Raw genomic sequence first — 6,830 nt, forward strand, 5'->3', positions numbered from 1 at the left:
TTTGATTCACTTCCTGTCTCTGAAGACTGACACTGGTTTTGATCTGGATCATCTTTCTCTGCGGTTTGTAAGAAGAAATCTGTCAGCTTTCCTGTCTTGGCTACAACAAACAGATTCTTTTCCTCATTCTCTTTTGCACGTTTTCTTTTTTGCGCACCACTCAACTGAACACACTTCATTTTTGACGTTTACATGGGGATGAAATTAAAAAGGGGCAGAGAGGGTCATTGAAATGACTGTCATGACAACTTAATTTGGCTACATCATTTTACTTTTAAACACATGCATTTTACTTTTAAACATAGCCTATGACACTGCACCTCGCCAACAAAAATAGAAGATAACCCTAGGGTGCACCATGATCAATTTGCACTAGTTTTATCTTTCTTTCTTTCTTTTTAACAAATCTTCATTCTTTTTTTCCTTTTCATCTTTTTTCCAACATTGTGGTGCCCCCTTTGGCCCTGGTGCCCTAAGCACGTGCTTAGTCTGCTTAATGGTTAATCTGCCCCGGATGCTGCCACACTGACTGCAGGGTTCCTGGGAGATGCCACAGCTGCACCAGGGCTTCTAGGACACACTAGGCTGTGGCCTGCTTGTCGGGAGTCGCCATGCTGACCACAGGGTCCCGGGGAGCCATTGTGGCTGTGGCAGAGTCCCCAAGAGATGCCATGATGGCAGGAGGGTCAATTGGAGATGCCATTGCTGTGGCAGAGCCTCTGGGATACACTGTGGCTGTGGCCTGCTCTTTGGGAGCCATTACACTGACCTCAGGGCCACCAGGAGCCTTTGCAGCTCTGGCCTGCTTGTCAGGAGATGCTACGTTGGCTGCAAAAACCCTAGGAGCTGCCAAGCCAACCACAGAGCTCTCATGAGATTGGCACATACAGAGATATTTTTTTTGTTGAGGGGGAGGGAGAAGCTGACCCCAGGATCTGCATGTGTTGGGGAGAAGTCTCTCCCCACTGCATGCAGACCTGGCTAGATGGTTTCTCCTGCCCCATGGTTTAAGCCGTGGGCCAGGAGAAGTTGAGATTCAGTATTGCTGAATCAAGCTGAATAATATCACCTTTTATTGGGATTCTCTATATCAGTAGCCAATTACAGGTTAGAGAATGTGATTCGGCTTAGGAAATAACTGAAAAATCTTGATAAGCTATTTTGGGGCTATTTATTTGGCTTGGTAAATACCAAATGCACACCCCTAGCCTAAAGTATGAATCAAAACAACTACTCTTTGTTTAAATGTGCATAGTAAGAATTCCTGCCTGGTAACCACTGAAGGTATTGTCTGCTAATCCCTTTGTTTTTGGATTTAATATTGTATTTTTAGATTAATAGGCTATTCTATTGTTTATTGTTTTATAGTTATTGTTTTATAGTCGTTGCTTTGAGTGTTGTTTTATAGCAGACTTTGGCTTTATAAATGTAAAATAATTAATCTGCACTAAGAACTTTAATTCATTCTTCTGTGGTTTTGGCATTTTAAAATCAGCAGCTATATAATTAGAAAGGAAAAGTAGCACCTCCTAGTCACTATGTCACAAGAACCCTTTTTGTATTTCATAGAGTGGCAAGCAATTTTGTCTCCTGAAATGGCTAAGAGACAGGACTCCAGCTGTACTACTTGTCTTGAAGCTCAGTTAAAACTGTTTGTAAATTTGTCTGACTCCTTTGCTTGTATTATACCAGCCCAAACTGATTTTAGTACAGAACAGGTGCTAATATGAAACCAACATCTCTGAAAGCATTCAGAGCATTCATTAAACCAGTAACTCTACATGTGATTTAAATAATATCATGATGTGCCATGTGGAAAAGATCATCCTGTGTGTACTAGGGCTGGCAGAGTAGCTCTAGGTATCACCAGAAACTTTATGGTTTTAGGAATTCTTAGAGCTACCCTTTGTTATTTCTGCTAAGAACTTTTGGTGAGTATATCAGGCTGCATTAAAAAAAAATTCTGTGATGCTGAGCCCCCCTTCCTTTTCCTGCTGGTTGCCTGGAAATTCTGTTGTACACTAGTGTGTATGTACTGATTTAGATCTGGAAAGCCAGCAGCCTCTTTTCCATTTAATTTTAAAAAGTCACCAGGTTAAAGTCTAAATCCCAAACTTTTTTAGACCGCTGCCCCTTTGGTTCTATAAGCTCATAATTATTCAGAATTGCATTCTGCAAAACCCACTAAGGAAGATAATAACAATAAAATTCAAAACAGTAACAATTAATTGCACATTTAGTCACAATCTTATTAAAACCTATTAAAACTTGTTACTTTAATTTATTCAGAAAAAGTGATGAACTTGATCCAGTGATATGAGCTTTTCAGCATCTGATAGTCACTTGTCAAGAATCTTAGATACCACATTTAGTAACTCTTCAGCAGGGGTCGTTTCGTAGAAAAAGAGCTAGGGGAACTCATTAGCATAACTCGTTAGCATATGCCACACCCCCTGACATCACCGGAAGTGTGTCATGAGGCCACACACCCCTGACATCACCGGAAGTGTGTCATAAGACCACACCCCCTGCCATCACCGGAAGTGTGTCATAAGGCCACACCCACCACTCAGTCTTAGTCTTAAAGGTTAGTCTTAAAGGTGCTATTTGAACTCTTGGACTATTTTGCAGCAACAGACTAACACAGCTACCTTGGGGAAGCTCCTGGATGGGGCTGGGAGTCCTTGCGGAGGCCACGTGGAGTGGCCTCGGCCAGGCAGAGGGGGAGGACGCCAACTTACCCTCCTGCTTCTTCCTCCTTCTGCAACAGAATGAGGCTGGAAGAAGGGGGCAGCCGGAAGAAGGGGCGGGGCTTCGTCGTGTGCCCCGCCCCCTGCACCTCACCCAGGGGAACTGCGTTCCCCCACGTTCCCCCCCGAAATGACCTCTGCTCTTCTTAATGCAATGGATGGGCTTGATAAAGAGTACCAAGTTTCTGAATGTCTGGTTTAAAGTCACTTAGCAGGAGTCTTAAATCACCATGTTTAGTAATCACCATGTTTAGTAATCTGGAGTCAATTTCTTTGCTTGGGAACAAAAGGTTTTTTTTTTTTTTCCTGAAAAGATGCCCAAACATTTGCCCAATATTTATATTTATTTACCATAATTTTCCCTCTTCTTATTTATACCCTAAATTATCCCTCAGTTACCGAAATTTTTCCTTTAAAAAGGTTTTTTCTCTGTTTGAAAACAGTTATTGAGAAATTTTAAATCCTTGTATAACCTAGAAATATTAATATTAGGTGAGCTGCAACAAAAATAACACATAGCTAAGAAGTAGATTTCATAATTAACAGGTTCAGTAACCAAGAATGCAGGAAGTGATGACAGTTTCTCAAAAAGTGGTAAATTGGTCTGACTAGATCTTTGGTGGCATATTTACCAAAAATTCCAATAATTTCCACCAGATTTCAGCAGTATGCAGAGGCAGAATCTTGGGGTGTCATTTGCAAACATGGTGCCATGGTCTGGTCAGTTATAAATATGTGAGCAATGTGGTTGAAGAGACCACCTTCGGAGTCACCCTACTTCCCACTGCTGCCACCAGGCTTCTTAGTGTAGTTCAAAGGCGTCAACTACCGGGGGGGGGACTTGGGGGCTGAGGCTCTCCCAAAATTTTCCTGGGAAGACTGAGCCTCCCCTGGGGCAACCAGTGCAGCTGGTCTGCACACACACAGTCCCAATGTGTGCCTGCACAGAAGATCACTTGATGAACAATGGTTACAGGTAAGTACAACCATGTTTTCTCCTTGTATGTATGCTCAGTAACCACAGTGGTGATATCTGTATAGACGGTTAATTGAACAGTTTGCATGCATTTATAGCTTTATTTTTAATTAGTTAATTAGTTTACTTCATTTATACCCCACCTTTCTCTTCCATTGGGACCCAAAGTAGCTTATGTCTCTTCTCCATTTTATCCTCACAACAACCCTATGAAAGGACAACAATATGTAGTAATTGCAGATGATATGTATGTATTGACTACAGGAAGAGAAGAAGCTAAATGTGTACAAGAACATCTGTCCATTTTTAGCTATCATTCAGGAGTCAAAATTAATATAACTTAAAGTTAAATGTATCAGCTAAACAGGAAGGAAGTAAAAATTACCATGAGGAATTTGGCAAATTACAATGACGAAGAAAAAGAAAACATCAAGATTGTAAAATATTGGGTGTTATATTTGCACTGGAGCAAGAGGGCTGTAAGGAAAACTGTACAAAATGGAAAGGAAAAGTTGAAGAGAAAATTCAGTTATGGCAACACTGGGAACTGAACACCTTTAAAAAACAAAATATTTTATTACTTACCGTGTCCCTGCAGGTAATTATTTCACATCGGTGTATCCAGGGTTTTTGTGTTTTTTTTGTAAAGAGATGCCTGAACTCTCAGGAAGGAAATGATGTTTTCAATCTGTATACTGAAAACTCATGAACTTTTAAACATTTTTGAAAGAATTTTGTCAAAAGAGGTTTTGGAACTCTGTTCCGGTGCATTCCCCCAGAAAAAAAACCCTGGATGTATCCTCCAATTGATGAAGTCATGAGACCAATTAAGGCAATAGTTTTTAAGTGGGTGTTAGGGACAGAAAGGCTTCCTTTGCCAAGGGTGGTAGTGTTTAAAGAAAGGGGGGCTTCCTCTACCCAATTTAGAACTATAGTTTATGGTAACACTCCGCATGTTGGTTTGAAAATGGAAAGAGGAACAAGCCAAAAACAATTAAATTTATATTATTGGTTAAGTTTGGGTCAGAATGGTCCAGGACAAACTGGGGCAAAATATGGTGGCAAGAATAAAAAGAAACTTTTAAGCTTACAAATAAATAAATAAATAATCCTCTCTCTTCATATAGGAGGGAAGTCACGGGGTATATTCAAACCCTAAAAATAAAAGTGGAAAAATTCAATGATACATTAAAACAGAGGACTGAATCTCAAGTAAAATTGGGTATACGCTTCATTGGGAACGATTAAAAGAAAAGGGAGAGCAGAAAAAATGGCTTTTGTCATCGTACTTGAGAGATCAACAATTTCTTTTATCCAATTTTGAAGATAGAATGGTTCCCTCCAGTTTGTGGGATTTGCAATGAAGAGCTTACCATCAAGTATTTGCAGTAGTGGAGAAACACCCTTGGCTTCTGGAAAGTGAAAAATGGTGTAGGAAACCCCACTGTCAGAATGCACAAGTACTGGGAGTGTTAGGAGTGTTAGGAGCCGATACAGCATGCTGTTTCCCAGTGCCACGGGTGTAGACTTTCTAATTTCCCGGGGGGGGGCTGGGGCTGGGCCAGAGGCATTGCTGTGCTAGGAGCAAGGGTGGCTCCCGGGGGAGGCTGAGCACTAGTATCTGGTTGGGAACCCGAGGAAGGGTATGGCAATCCTGGTGAGCTGTGGAGACCGATTAATATAGAAACAGATGAGAAAAATACATGAGAACAAGTTGAAATAATAAATAAATAAACAAATAAACAAACAAACACACACAGTGAAGAAAAAACACACACTGAAAAAGATGATATTCAAATAAACACAGTGGGTAAAAGTTCAAAATCACAGAGCTAGTGATAGTACTGATGGAGCTTATAGAATTATTGATACTGATAACTTAAACAAAACAGACAAGGTAATGAGGAAACATCAAAGTTCTTCAGTTTGTGGAACTCAAAAAAATACAGTAGGACAAAAGTGAAAACTAGGAAATAAAAGGAAGGTACCCTGGTCTATGGTGAGATTAACAAATTTATTATTTATTTCATGTGTGATGTTTAATAGAAATAAAGAACAAAAGTTAGTACAGACAGCTGAAATTTTAAGAACAGTATATATTATTTCGAATAGATTGAAACAGGTTAAAATTTGGGGGAAGAATACTAAACCTCCTCAATTGTTTAAATGCTGGTTTTGGTTTCAGGAAACAAATCCTTCGATGACTTGATGAGCTGTATCAAATTTTAATTATCATTAATGTACCTACACATTTATGTAACATAGTAGTTGGGTTACTAGGTCTGGGTTGAAAAATACCTGGAGACTTTGGGGGCTGGATCTGGGAGAGGGTGGGTGTTGGGAAGGGGAGGGGCCTTAGCATGTACAATGCCATAGAGTCCACCCTTCAAAGCAGCCATTTTCTCCAGGGAAGCTGATCTCTGTCAGCTGGAGATCAGTTGTAAAAGCGGGAGATCTCCAGGCCCCACCTGGAGACTGGGAACCCTACATAGTAGTTATAATTGTGAAATTTGTTTTATATGTTGTATTGTAACTAATGTATGTATTGTAATTTGTAGAAATTTATTCTAATTTGTAGAAATGTTTAAAAGTTTGGTTGTATGTTGAACATTGTTAAAATAGTTAATATTGTTCAAGTATTGTTTATTTGTTTTTGAAGCAAGATATGTTTTGTAGTAAGAATGGTTTAATCAATAAAATTTATTTTCTGAAAAAAAATGTTTTCCTATGAAGGAGGCTAAGAGTGTGCAACTGGCATAAGGACACCCAGTGAGCTTCCATGGCAGAGTGGGGATTCAAATCTGGACCTCTTAGATCCTAGTCCAACACTGTAACCACTACACCACTCTGGCTGGCTGTGAGGCCAAGCACCCTCATCTCCCTTCATAGATTAACATGAATATTAGAAGGCCTAGTCCAGTTTGCAGGTGTTCATGATCTCAGTGTCTCTGCAGCTACCATCCTTATCTCTTTCAAGGCTGGACTCCAGAATGTGGTAATTGGCTAATCATGGGCATCTGTGTTCAGTTGTATAAGCAGATGGGAGGGGTGAATTAGGAGCAGTTACCAACATCTTCTGGAAAGTTCCAATGTAGAAGAGTCTT

Source organism: Gekko japonicus, unplaced genomic scaffold, assembly GCF_001447785.1.
Source record: "Gekko japonicus isolate JY-2015 unplaced genomic scaffold, Gekko_japonicus_V1.1 scaffold349, whole genome shotgun sequence".
Classification (NCBI taxonomy): Eukaryota; Metazoa; Chordata; class Lepidosauria; order Squamata; family Gekkonidae; genus Gekko; species Gekko japonicus.